Here is a 13,993-nt window from a genome sequence, read left to right as displayed (position 1 = left end):
CTGTCCCCCCTCTGGACTCTTTTGTGACCTCTGCGACTCTCTCTCACTCTCTATTCTCCCGTCTGGGTCTACTCATTCTGCAGGACACTCTCTTGATGCTCTGATCTCTTCTGACCTTCCCCTCTCCGTCCCTCTCTCCACTCCTCTCTTCTGGAGTGATCACTTTCTCCTATCCCCCCACCTCACCCTCCCTACCCCACAGGCAAAGCCACCCTCATCACTGCCACCCACCTTCTCGGTCATCCGACCCATGAAGCGCATGTCAGGTGAGGCTTTCGCTGCCACCTTCTCGCCTCCCCTCCCCCTTCAGCTGACTCCCACCCTGACACAGCCCTCTCACGCTCCACTCTTCTATATCTGATTGTTGTAAAGTGACTTCCATGCTTCTTGGGATTACTTATATGTTTATTACAAGTACTTAAGTCACAGTTACATGAAGTTATATACATAAGTGGACAGGCCATAACACTGGCTCCCATCACCCAGGCTGGGGAGCTCTAACTGGCTGGGTGTGGAATCCTTGGGTAAACATTCCGACATTCACAAGGCAACACTCCAACATGACATCACCAGCTTTCACATGCAGAGACAAGCACATCACAACACATCTCCTTCCTTTACTGATAAACATTACAAACACACTCAGGCACGATATAACACATCTCCTTCCTTTACTGATTCACACTGCACTCACACAGATACATCAAATAGACACAACATATCTCCCTTCTTCTCAAACGTCAACACACACGGACAAGCACACCACAGCATATTCCCCTCCTTTCCACATCCATCACCAGCATGGGGAATATCAATTCTTAGGGGCACTCTCCCTACATCTGTAGGCCACTAACCCTACACACCCACCTACACCTTCAAGCATCTGGGGTGATATCTCCAATCGCACTGGTGGATATGCTACCTCCAAATACTCTAGCAGATTTGCTACACGCTACCTCAAAATACTCTTGCAGAGGCGCTACCTCCAATCACACTGGCGGAGGTGCTACCTCCAATTACTCCGGCAGAGGCGCTACCTCCAAATACACTGGCAGGGCGCTACCAAATGACACAAGCAGAAGCGCTACCTACACATACTCTGGCGGGGCCCTACCCCCAATTACTCAGGTGGAGGTACTATCTCCAACTACACTGGGGCCCTGGCGGGGTGCTACCAAATGACACAAGCAGAAGCGCTACCTACACATACTCTGGTGGAGGCGCTACCTCCAATTACTCAGGCAGAGGCGCTACCTCCAAATACTCTGGCAGGGCACTACCAAATGACACAAGCAGAAGCGCTACCTACACATACTCTGGCGGGGCCCTACCCTCAAATACTCTGGCTTAGGCGCTACTTCCAATTACACTGGCGGAGGCACTACCTCCAAATAAAATACACTGGCAGAGGCGCTACCTCTAATCACACTGGCGGAGGCACTACCTCCAAATACACTGGCAGAGGCGCTACCTCTAATCATACTAGTGGAGGCGCTACCTCCAAATACTTAGGCGGAGGCGCCACCTCCAATGATACTGGCGGAGGCACTCCCTCCAACTACTCTGGTGGAGGCGCTACCTCCTATTACACTGGCGGAGGCGCTACCTCCAAATTCACTGGCGGAGGCACCACCTCCAATTACACTGGCCGAGGCACTACCTCCAAATACTCTGGCGGAGTCACTACCTCCAATCACACTGGCGGAGGCGCTACCTCCAACTACTCTGGCGAAGGCGCTACCTCCTATTACTCTGGCAGAAGCGCTACCTCCAATTACTCTGGCGGAGGCGTTACCTCCAAAAATACTTTGATGCTCCTCATGTGGGAGGCGCTACCTCCACTATAGTCACGGAGGCGCTACCTCCTCACTTCATTGTAGCACATCCACAGGCTACACACACTATGGGTGCTGCCCCATTTCACATCTTCTCTGACTCACTCTCGCTCTCACCTCACTTCACCCATTACACTATTTCATAACATCCCAAACCTTGCATCTCTCAAAAACCTGCCTTTTAATGGAGAATGGTACTACGCATTAATTTCCTAATCTACACAAATAAAGCCACACTGGAACAATGAGGGAACATGAATGCATCTTATTATGGAGTGATGAAAACTCACATAAATCCTCACTGTTATGCTTGGAAATGCTACCTCCCAACTCACATAAATTCTCACTGCTATGCTTGAAAGGGAAGTAGAGTATGCTTGGAGGCGCTACCTCCCAGCAACACCTATGGTATTCCGCAACTCCTGTGGTATTCCTAACCACACACACCTCTAACATACCCAAATGGTCACGCAGGCTCTCCACCTTTACCCTGCACAACTGGATGTACTACCATCCAGACAGCTGTGGCACACTCACCACATTTTTCTAGTGTAATGGCGACGCTACCACCCATACAGCTATGGTTTCACTCAACCACACTCATACTTACATATACACTGGAGTCGCTACCTCCAAACCTGTGTGGCACTTTCACCCACATACAATACATATTCTGGGTGCTACCCAACACTCGACCACTTTGACTCTTAGCAAAACACATGTTTTACCCATGTGCACCCATTGAGTCACATAAAACAACATTTTGCATTACCAGTTTACAACACTGATACTCTTGATATCCTTGCCCCTGTCACGAGAATCCGCCTGAAGCCCAAAGCCAAATGTAACTCCTGGTATGACTCGGATCTCGTCACCCTAAAACGCAAGTGCAGGGTGGCAGAGAGGAAATGGCGTGCTTCATGTTCATCCTCTGACAAACTGGCCTGCCGCCTGCTCCAAAGGCAATACCATCTCTCCGTTCTCACCAAGAAGAGAGCCCTTATCCAAGCCCGCATCTCTGCGGCATCTAACAATTCGGCCGAACTCTTTAAAATCTGCAAGGAGCTTGCCAACCCTGCTGCAGTCTCTACCTCTCCTGTCCCCTCCCAGGCCCTCTGCACTGCACTGGCCTCTCACTTCATCTCTAAAACTCAGGACATCCTGTCCTCACTCTTCTCCTATCACCTCCCTCCCTCTCTTCCCGGCTCTTCCTCCGGCCCTTCTGCTGCCACCCCTCCCCCCTCCTTCTCTGCCTTTCCCCTTTTCTCTGCCAATGAAGTTTACAGACAAGTCCGATCTATGAAAGTCTCGTCTAAACAGGTTCACCCCTGTTCCTCCAAAACTATCAAGGACCACATCGACTCCCTGGCTCCTGCCCTGGCTGACTTTTGCAACCACTCCTTCGCCTCTGGAGTCTTCCCATCCCCCCTTAAGCACTCCCTTGTGCACCCTCTTCTTAAGAAACCCTCTTCCGACCCCTCCTGCCCGGCTAACTATCTCCCAATCTCCATCACTCCCTTCCTGGGCAAGCTCCTGGAGAAACTGGCCATCTCCCAGCTTAACCTCCATGCTGAATCTGTTGGTAGTCTTCATGACCATCAATCTGGCTTCAGAGCTGCCAGAAGCACGGAAACTGTTCTCCTGAACATCCGTGAGGACCTGCTCTCGAACCTCGACTCCAACACTCCGTGTGTTCTCATTCTGCTCGATCTCTCTTCTGCCTTTGACACTGTCAACCATGCCATCCTGCTCAACCATCTCCGTGATAACCTGGGTATCACTGGTCAGGCTCTGGCGTGGCTGACCTCTTTCCTTTCCAATCGACCCTCCCAGGTCCAACTGGGGTCCTTCCTCTCTGACATCTTTTTCTCTACCTGTGGTGTCCCCCAGGGATCTAATCTCTCTCCCTGGCTGTTCAACCAGTATCTGGCACTCCTTGCCCACCGCATCGCTGCTCTCTGCCCCAACTTTCAGTGCTATGCGGACGATACCCAGCTCATTTTCAGGCTACCCTCGGCCTCCTCCTCTCCTTCCCTCATCTCTGACTGTCTGTCTACTATCCAGGAATGGTGTGCCACCAATGACCTCTGCCTTAATGCCAGTAAGACTGAGATTCTTCTCATCGGCACACCCACTCCCTCCTTCCCTTCAGCTCTCTGGCCAGCCTCTCTTGGCCCTCTTCCTGCTCCTACCTGCAAGGAAAAAAACCTCGGGGTCATCTTCGACTCCACACTCTCCTTCTCTCCTCACATATCTGACGTCTCTAAGAAGTCACACTACCAGCTGCACCTCCTCAGAAGTATTCTTCCCTTCCTCTCCTTCCCCCAGAAGCTCACTGTCTCCCGAGCCTTGGTTCTCTCGAAGCTGGACTACTGTAACAGCCTCTATCTTAATCTACCTGCCTCCACTCTCCGCCATCTGCAACTCATCCAGAACAGGACTACGAGACTTGTCCTTGGCCTCAAGCCCAAGGACCGTATCTCTCCAGGACTGAAATGTCTACACTGGCTCCCTGTGGCTGCGAGGATTAAGTTCAAAACCCTCTGCATTGTCCACAAGGCCTTCTGGGGCCTGGGAGCTAAATACCTTCAACTCTCTCTTCCTAAGTATCTTCCTACCCCAGCCCTTCGCTCATCCGTCTCCAACTCCCTCAGGGTCAGCCGCTTCTCGAAGCAACGAGCTGGGGGTAGATCTCTCTCTGTGGCAGGGGCCTCCATCTGGAACAGCCTTTCTGCCTCCCTGAAACTTGAGGAGAACCATCTCCGGTTCCGGAAGCACCTCAAAATCTTCCTCTTTGCCTCTGCTTTCTCTCTCCCTCTCCCCTGCTAAATTCTTCACTGAAACTGCACTGAATCTGCAACTGGGCCACTCTCACCAACCTTGGTCCTTGGCCCAGCCACTTGCACTGCCTCCCTGGCAACCCCTGCACTGCGGGACTGTCTCTGTATCCCTACAGCCCCCCCTTCCCAGCACTTGTCTGCACTTACCTTGCACTTGCCACCAGCTGGCCCTATTATTTATTTTTATTCTACTTACCCTGTACTGCACTTCCCCCTCTCCCCCTTCCCCTTGCACTTGTTCCCTCGCCCCTACCCCTGCACTTGCGCGATCTAAATGACACCTGGCCTAGTAGGATCGTTGTCTGTCTTCCCCTTGTTCCCCCTCCCTGCCTCGTCGCGCCTTGAAACACTTGTGTATAGGCGCATTACAAATGCCATATCATATCATACCATAGGGGGTAAAGAATATTCCTTCCTAGTTGACACGGGTGCAACGCATTCGTGCATACGAGAAGGCACATTTTCCTTGTCTGGTGAGGCCATAGATACCCAGAGTTTCACTGGAGCTCATAGTAGAGTTCCCTTTACAGATGCCCTCCCAGTCTCAGTGGGAGAGCGCGAAATTAATGTACCTCTATTATATTCACGCCAGACCCCAGTAAATATTCTGGGTCGGGACCTGATGACTAAATTAAACATGACCATCTCGTTTACCAAGGATGGTATAGTATGCTCCATCCCAGGAATGCATTATTCAAACGTGTGTGAAATGATCAGAGCATACTCAGACGTATAGCTATGAGAGCTATACCGTTACAACCAGAAGTCTTTGCATATGGCGTGCGGGTGCTCATGGATTGCCTGGCCTCGCAGACAAAACTATGAGAACCCCTGATGAGTTTCTATTCAGACCAAGAATACCCATGCACAAAAAGGAGGGACAAGTATTTCCCTTGGTAATACAATCTGCCGCAGTGCGAGGAAAAGTGGTATTGGTTGAAGGATATGATGATGAAGGCAGACAGTGGTGTGCGATTATTGCCATTGAAGAAGGGTATAGAGTGACTGACGTCACCGATGACAATCTGTTCGAAGAACACCGTGACCTAGAAGAGACAAGGGTGGAGGTGAGTCTTATATTTTGGGTCAAAATGATCAAATGAGAGGTGCCACAGAGAATGATATTGCCACTGGTACGCCCAGAATACTTTGAGGATGACATGGCCCAAGTGCCTGCCGCAGTATGGACTACAGGGCCCTATGATGTAGGTCTCCTGAAAGGGGCGGGTGAAGTGAAAATCAAACTGAAAGCAGGAGAAATTTTACCACGAGCGCGACAATATCTTATGTCCAGAGAGGCAGATGAAGGAAGAGCGAAGACAATCTCCACCATGATGGAGCAGGGCATCCTAGTGACATCAGAATCACCTTGCAACACAGTGATTTACCCTATCAAAAAATAAAAAGGAGGTTCTTGGTGTTTAATCCAAGATTTACGAGCATTAAATGGTATAGTTGAAGCCGAATTCCCTCTAGTCCCTAATCCATCCACAATTCTGTGCAACATACCCACTGAGGCAAAATATTTCACGGTGATCGATTTAAAAAATGTGTTCTCAATCCTGTTGCACCGTGACTCTCAAGATCTGACGTCCTTTACTTTCAGACAAATGCGCCTGAAAAGTATGAGGTTGCCACAGGGGTACTGTGAGTCTCCATACATTTTCAACAGAGTCCTGCAGATGGACCTAAGCAATATTGCGGTGGACAGTGTTGTTTTGCAGTATGTAGATGACATTCTGATCTGCAGCACCCCTGAAGAGCAATGCAGGCATGACTCTGTGCATCTATTGAATATACTGGCTGAGAAGGGAAAGTTGATAAGGAGAAGTTGCAGGACTGTCAGCCAGAAGTGTTATACATAGGCCAACTGATCTCTCATGAAGGGAAAAAGGTAACACCAGAAAGGGATGAAGCCATCATGAACACGGCCAAGCCACGCACAATAAAACAGATGCAAAGCTTTTTAGGCCTGTGCAATTATGTCAGAGCATGGGTCTTTGACTGCAGCTCATACATCAAGCCCTTGCTTCAGGCCCTAAAAAAGGCCCAGACAACGAGGGAAGATATCGAATGGACTGAGGCAATGGGAAAGGGTCTTACAGAACTCAAGGGGGCAATTTGTAAAGCCCCAGTTCTTGTGATTCCTAATTATGCAGAGGAATTCTACCTGTTCTCACACTCCGATGGTAATTTTATGACGGTAGTGCTTGCGCAGTGAACCTCGATGGGGTACAAGCCCCTAGCATATTACAGCGGGAATCTGGGCCCAGTCATGAAGGGCCACTTCCCATGCGAACAAAGCCTAGCTGCTGCCACATTCGCTATCGAAAAGGCATTGTCCATTGTGATGGGATGCTCAATGACATCGTATGTTGAGCACTCACTGTTTGCCATACTACAGAAGCCAAAGGGCACACTGACATCTCAAAGTGCATCTGCCTATGAGGTGATTATCTCCAACCCATCGATCAAAATAGTGTGATGTAAAACTGTGAACCCTGCTACATTCATAGCTGAAACAGTCACAGAGGGAGAACCTATACACGACTGTGCAAACTATGAGGAATTCTATGATGCGATCCCCAGGGTAAAAGAGAATGCCTTGGCGAGTGGGGAGATCGTCTTTATTGACGGGTCTTCAAGAATCGACCAAGAAGACGGACAAAGGTATACAGGCGTTGCCGTGATAAAACACCTAGCGAATGGGGAGTTTCGAGTACTCGTTAGTGCACGAATACAATCTCATTATTCGGCAAAAGCGGCAGAGCTGTTGGCATTGATACTCCCCATTGAGAATCATGCAGACCAGGAAGTGACGGTGTACAGTGACTCTGCCTATGTGACATCCACAGTGCACGCAGGCTTAGCGCGCTGGAAAAGGAGGGGCTACCTCCGAGCAGATGGCACACCAGTGCAACATGCATACTTATTGAACAGGCTGATAAAAGCACTACAAAAGAGACATTGTTCCTCAACTTGTCGCCGAGAGACCGAACGAAAGGAGCAGACACAAGAACTTTGCCATCGTATTTTTCCTGTTCTGCATTCTTCTCATTTTCTATATTTTGTCATATATTGGCTTCTGCTTTTATTTTTTCCTGTTGAACAACATCTTATTTTTGCGATTTTGACTCAGTTTCAATTTTTTTTTCACATGTTCATTTTTATTTTTATTTTTGTTCCTATTTTTACAACTTTATTTTTGTACGATTAGCTCATTTTTTCCTATTTTTGCCACACGTTCACTTTCATTTTTATTTTAATTTTGTAAAAAATTTTCAGCGTTCTATTTTTGTGCAATTTGTAGCAGTCCTTTCAGTACTTCTTTCACATTGAACTGTCACCAGCATGTCTTCAGGACCAAGGCAAATTGGCGGCATCCACTGGGACCTCACCTACTGTAGATACGCATAAAATTAATGTGATGTATAAGAACTGCTAGCCTAACCCTTTTCCTTAGTCTAGCACAGGACTGAGAACCCAGAGACTACCGTCGTCACTCACGTGAGGAGGGACACTGGAGAAGCACTCATCCCTCTAATAGTAACAAACTCTCGAAATATGAGAACAGAGCAAAAGAAGGAATAAATAACTGACTATGAACTCATTCGAAATGGGGGCCCAGAACAGTAACTTGGTTTTACCCCCAACAGAAGGGCGCCCCCGCTTTCCTGGAAGAAAATGCTGCAAACTTTCACTCAGAACGATTATGTGCATATGTACAGTGATCATAATTGTTTTTCCATTATTAACAATCAGAACTGCTTTCTTTGTTGGTTCACGGAGTGTCCCCCTATCAGTACACCCACTGGATAAGGAACGTCAGGGGCCTATAAGAGCACCCAGACGCTATATAGTGATTCCAGTTCCAAGAAAAGCTAATGATGAAGCAAATGACTTAAATTTGAATGTAATTAGCAGCGATACGTATACACATGAGGTGATGAATGAGAGAAAAGGCTGGAGACAGGGTCAGCACGGAATGAATGATAATGTAGCACTGGCCACGGCACACACCCACAGACAGAATGCACACAAACAAGGGCAAGTGTCAATGGCTACAAGGCCTCCAACGAAGGCAGCAGAGAAGGAGACACTGCCTGCCGAACTTACATTTCCAGAGAATAGTGGAGATAACCAAGAAAAGCCAAGTGAAATGCCAAAGAAGGAGGGAATAGCAAGATCCCTCAAAAGAACAGAAGTGGCAACAAAATAACTCACAGAAAAGACCCACATGATAATAGAGTATTTGTTCCCATTCATAGTCCAAGCAAAGAAACTACACGAGGAACTTAAAAACAGAACCATAGAAACTATAACTGAAAGCACACCTGCTCCAACGCAAGGAACAAGCCGCAGGCCTACAACACAGCCACAAGTTGGGAGGTTGATGAACCAATGGTGGTTACAGGAAGTTTATGGCAGACTGCAAAAGGGAAGGAAACGAAGCACAAATCCTCCTTCTACCACAGCGATGCAGTCGAGATACCCGAAGTAGAAAAGCAGCAGAGATGCATTCAGAGACGTAGCCATAGCAAACTACAGAAGAACGCTGAGAATCAAGAGAAGCCCGCATGAAGATAACAATGAACTTAATGACTACCTGGAAAGCACAGCCCATCTCGGAAACAACATATGGTAACAACACATGAAGGAAGTAGGATGAAGGCAGTCAGAAAGAGAATGCTTCATCTGTGCACTCCTACCAAACAGCATGGGAAAATCCAAGATCTTCGTGGCTGTAGAAATTGATGTCCCTAAAGCACACTGTATGTCACTGGTAGCAATGTGCAACACCAGAGGACAATTTATGGGAAGAGACACCTCGTTGATATGGGCCAACGAAAAGGATTATCCGGATGAAGACGGCTGCGTCCAGGACCTTAAAACAAGAAACCGAGCGCACACCAGAAATCATGTGATCAGGTATGAGAACCCTGGCGTCAAAGGATCAGGGATAAAATGGGAAGTTAACCCGAGACTGAACGTTCCAGGGAAGACTGCAGAAGAGGCTCAAATCTGGAAGAACAGAGACCAAATGCAGATATGAGGGTCAGTGGTCTCCCCAGATGGATGGGAAGACAGAGCAGTAATCTGCCGAGCGTGGATGGTCCTTGGAGCCTGCAAGGAAGCAATAGAGAATTCACAGAGGTTATGCAAACTTCTGTGGCCAAAGCTAGTAAAGTTACTAACATGGGTCGAAGATAGAGGGGGACCCCTGCAGATAGTGCCAATGGAGAGCCCAAAACTATGCTTCAGAAACAATGGCACAAGGAAGATGGGAGAGAATCAAAACTGCGGACAAATCTTTGAAGCTCCAGGAATGACACAAGGAACCACAGTTATTATGGACCTTTACTGGGTGTGTGGATCCAAGGCATACATAAGGCTGCCGAAAAACTGGGGAGGCATTGCACACTAGTGAACATCAACGTTCCCGCGCTAGTGATCCCTAAGAATGACCTGAAGTTGGGCAGTTTCCAGAAAGCAGATGCTCATCTAAGAAGAAGAAGATCTGTGGAACTGGTATCCAGGATGAAGAGGGAAAATTACTTTTCTCCCAAATCAGAAGAGGCATTCCATGCAATCCCATACGAACATAGGCTGTTCAGCCTCATCTCAACAGTATTCACTACACTACACCTGCCCCACATCCATTTTGGAGTGAATGCTAAATGGTTGCAGATAACCAGATGGGAGTTATTGCAGACCATCAATACCACAATACCACTTTAAAAGGATTCGACGCAATCAAAGAAGAGATGAGAGCAATCAGACTGATGACCCTCCAAAACAGATATGTGCTTGACATGATCACAGCAATGGATGGAGGTGTTTGTGCAAAAATCGGAGAATCATGTTGCACATTTGTACCATCACACGATGAAGAAAACGGAACCCTAACAGAAACCATAAGCATGTTGACAAGCTTGAAAAACCAGATGATCAATGAAAGTGATGAAGTGGACGATGACAGCTGGTTTGGAAACCTATTCTCGTGGGTCCCACAATGGATGGCAGATATAAGTTTCTGGGAGCTCTACTAGCAATGGTATTGCTAGGATTCTGTGTTATCAAGATAACCATTACACAGTCCCAGAAAACTGCAAAGAAAGCCATAGGGATGAAAATAATGGTTGATGTCGAACCAGGATGGAAGCCCAGAGACCTGACTGATGAAGAAATAAGAGACTTTGTGAAAGCCAGCAAATTTGCGCCAGAGGGAACAAAGTTTACATACCCTAAGAAACGAAGAAGGTATGAAGGAAAATGATCTACTGCAACCCAAATGGACAATGTCAGCTAATGACATGGAACAAAGACGAACATGTGAAGACAGCAGGGAGTTTGAAGGGAGTGATAAAAATATGGACTCCAAAGGCTCACACATTCACACCATCATGTACCAACACAGAGGACGATGAGCATGACACTGAAGAAGCAAAATAAACGAATGCGAAGGAGATTGCAGAAGTGGTCGATGAACCGACCAGGGGGGGGGGGGTGTTGAGGAGGTCCCAGACATGGCCTGCACCCCTTCCCCTCATTTCAAGGTACCAGGCGCGTACTCACCAAGGTATGTGACGTATGAAGAGCAAATGAACCTACAAAGAGCTGCAGTGGGACTCTGCCCAGTATATAGCAGAAGATCCATACCGGTTGAAGCACCCATAACCAGACAACCCTGGGCAGCACGGTATCCTATCAGACAGCCATACCATCTCCTGATACAAAATGAGGAGTACCTACACACGATCCACAAAGAGACCCCAGAAGCCTTAATGGAATGCCAGTGGAAATGACACGAGGGCCTGAACACATTTGAGAATGAACAAGAGCAGCTTTCAAAGATAACACGCCAGTGCGAGTAACTACGAAATTAAATGGAATAGGCACAGAGAGGAGACAATGTTACAACGACAGGAAACAGTGTTACGAGACAAGATGGAAGCAACCGTCCTGTTAAACGTGTGTAAATAGGCTTGAAACGCAAGATGCTAAGAAATCGATACTGCTTGCAATGCTTAGTAGAAGATAGAGCGGCAAGCGCCAGCCGTATATCTACCTCAATAAGGCACATTGTACAAGTGCGACTCCATTTTGTAAAAGCAGAAAGGTACCCAGGCGGCCAGAGGCCTGACAGGCCAAGTTTCGAAACCCAGCCAAAGGCAAAAGAAGGAGCCGAATCGAAACTCAACAAAGAGCGGCTCAAGCCTAGGAAATCAAGGTCAACCAGAGAAGGGGAGGAGAGCGTCAGCTTACAAGACTCCAACTTCAGAGCATACCAGCCTGCCTCATGAAGGTCAAGATAAGGGGGGCCCATGCAGGTGCCTAGGCCGACACAGAATTAAATGCACTAAAAGCTGGAAACTGAAGCAGATTCATGGTGAACTAACACGTGACCAGCCAGGCGCGAAGAAGTACTATCGCCTGATGTCATCCAGGACCCGTGGATGCCATAACTTTTCCTGGTAAGAGACTACAGTTTTGAGGCCATCCTTAGCCAACTAATTGACATGTCGCCCTAAAACACTGATTGATGGAAGGGAGGTAGGGTGAAACTTGGGACACCAGGCACAGGGGTGTCCATTCTGCATGTTGCTAATTAAAAGTGGAAATTTATGTCTAGGAGTGTAACCTGTCCAATCACAATGGACCAAGTTATCTGGAGTCTTATAGATATGGTAACCAATAGGACGTCGTAGTTGTAGTGACGTCTATCACACGTGATGTAGAGGGATGGGCGTAGACGCCCACCCGATAACAGTTATCCAATCCGCATGCCCTATTATCATATACAGATATAACACCTATACTTAAGTTACCTTTTCTAACCAATTATATTGCATGTCGAGTTTTATAAAGTTAGACGTCAATGATGAGTCGGAGCGAGACCAGTGATCGCACTACAGCTGATTCCAATTTGTTTCCCTGTTTGATGGATGTATCATTAAACGGACTTCCCTTTGCCAAACTACTGAGTCCTCGTTATTGAGTCGTGTCAGAGTAAGTGAATCCTGCACCCCCTGTCCTCACATGGTGCAGCTATCTTGTCTTACAGTTCTAGAGGGTGAGTGCTGACCAATGGGCCCGTCAGCGAATTCCTCTCCTCGTGAACACTCGTCATCGATCGAGTCTGCACGTGCTGAACTTCTTCTCCTTGACTTGCTTCTGAATGGGTTGGAAGTGCGACGGGCTCTCCAGCGTAGATTTTCACATCTCCTAGGTATATCCAAGCTCGTTTCACTTGACCTTGACTGCTGATTGAGCAATGTCCTCCACAACGAAAGGGCCACTAAATCTGGGCTGTGCCACTTTCTTGTGAAGTTCCTTATTACAAACCTATCTCCAGCAAACAATTTAGGAACACATAGACTCTGGAGTCCGGTTGCTGTACGTTCTTCATTTGTGTTCTGAGACCAACACCCCGTCTGCTTGATTTGATCTGAAATGACAGTGATACTAGCGGTCATACATTTTAACTACATTTTACTATGCTGGGCATCACTCCTAGTCCTCGATGGAGGAGTCAGAGGTGTTCTCATTCACCTCCCTGTAACTAATTTGTGGGGTGTGAGGTGGTGGACAGAGTCAGGCTGATTTCTTAATGCATATAATGCAAAGTGCAGGCAATGCAGACCCCCCTTCTTCAGTGTCAGTTTCAACTTTGCTATTATCTCCTTGAGCAGACTGTTGTGTCTCTCACATATCCCATTCGCTTGCGGGTGATAAGCAGAAGAAAACTGTTTAATGCTAAGTAATAAGCTAATCTGCTCTAATACCTCACTCACAAAATGGTGGCCATTATCTGATCTCAACAACTCACATACTCCCCATCTAGGAAATACTTCTTGGACTAAAAACTTTGCAGCACAAGTGGCATTGGGATGTGTGCATGAACCAGCTTCAATCCATCTCGAAAATGGGCACACTACCACTATCATATACCTATATCCATTACAAACCTGCAGCATATCAACATAATTGATATGTAAATGCTGAAAAAGACCATTTGGTTGAGGAATTACTCCTTGGACTGTTTGTAGCATGTGCCCAGCAGTAAAATGTTGACATACGATGCAATTTACTACATTAAAAGCAATAGGTTCCAACAGGTTCGGTATGAACCAGTACTCCGCAATGGTTGCTGCAAGGCTCTCCCTAGTAACATGCGCAGGGTAGTGAAGCTGTTCTAATGCCACCCTTACTAAGGCTACAGGCATCACCGGTTTACCAGTGCTGTCTTGGTGCCACAGTGCTTCAGAAGGAGATAAAGGACAACCCCTCTGCATCCACAGTTCTTTCTCTTCCAGT

Source organism: Ambystoma mexicanum, chromosome 8 (assembly GCF_040938575.1).
Source record: "Ambystoma mexicanum isolate Mex_15411 chromosome 8, UKY_AmexF1_1, whole genome shotgun sequence".
Classification (NCBI taxonomy): domain Eukaryota; kingdom Metazoa; phylum Chordata; class Amphibia; order Caudata; family Ambystomatidae; genus Ambystoma; species Ambystoma mexicanum.
Note: the sequence above shows the minus strand (reverse complement) of the source record.